This window comes from Monopterus albus, unplaced genomic scaffold (genome assembly GCF_001952655.1).
Source record: "Monopterus albus unplaced genomic scaffold, M_albus_1.0 scaffold166.1, whole genome shotgun sequence".
Taxonomy (NCBI): Eukaryota; Metazoa; Chordata; class Actinopteri; order Synbranchiformes; family Synbranchidae; genus Monopterus; species Monopterus albus.
The window spans coordinates 1,596,314-1,597,010 of NW_018128046.1; positions in this window are offsets into that span (position 1 = coordinate 1,596,314).

Sequence of the window (697 nt, forward strand, 5' to 3'; positions counted from 1 at the left end):
GAGTGAAGAATATGTGGTACTAAAAAGAAAAATAAATACAAAATAAATAAATATGGAATGTGGCCTGGTGCGACGATGGCGCACAGCAGTGTACATGGAATTTAAATCATCTTACGGGCTTCTACACTAGTCCTGTACTGATATTTGCTATTACAAATCGCACAAATTACTGTAAAATCATAACAAAAATAAATGAAAACAGGAAAAAATGAAAATTGTGTATTATTTGGCTATAATCCATTCAATCTCCATGTTACTGATTTTTTCATAATGACAACTGCACCAAAGCCATCTGTTTTTACATAAAACCGGATCCAAACGACATTAGCTGCAGCCTCTGAAAATCCACTGATCACATACAATAAACAGCCGAGCGCAGCAGAATGACCAGAATGTGCGCACATACAGTGATTCACAAGTTGTGCAAGCAGAAGAAGACTTAACCTGTAAGGTTATGAGAAAGGGAGCATCTCCACCTCTACACCCCCTCCGCCCTGCCCCCTCCCCCTCCCCCTGGAGAGAAAGGGTTAATTGGAGTAGGAATTTCATCGCACATCTGTCAGATTTTTAAGGCCGTGACGCACTGAAAGCAGAGTCAATGTGAGCAAGGGGGAGGAGGAGAAGGAGAAAGAGTTGGTGGTGAGATCGATGAAGTGGCAGGCGGGGGGGAGGGGAGGAGGAGGGGGGAAAACTCACG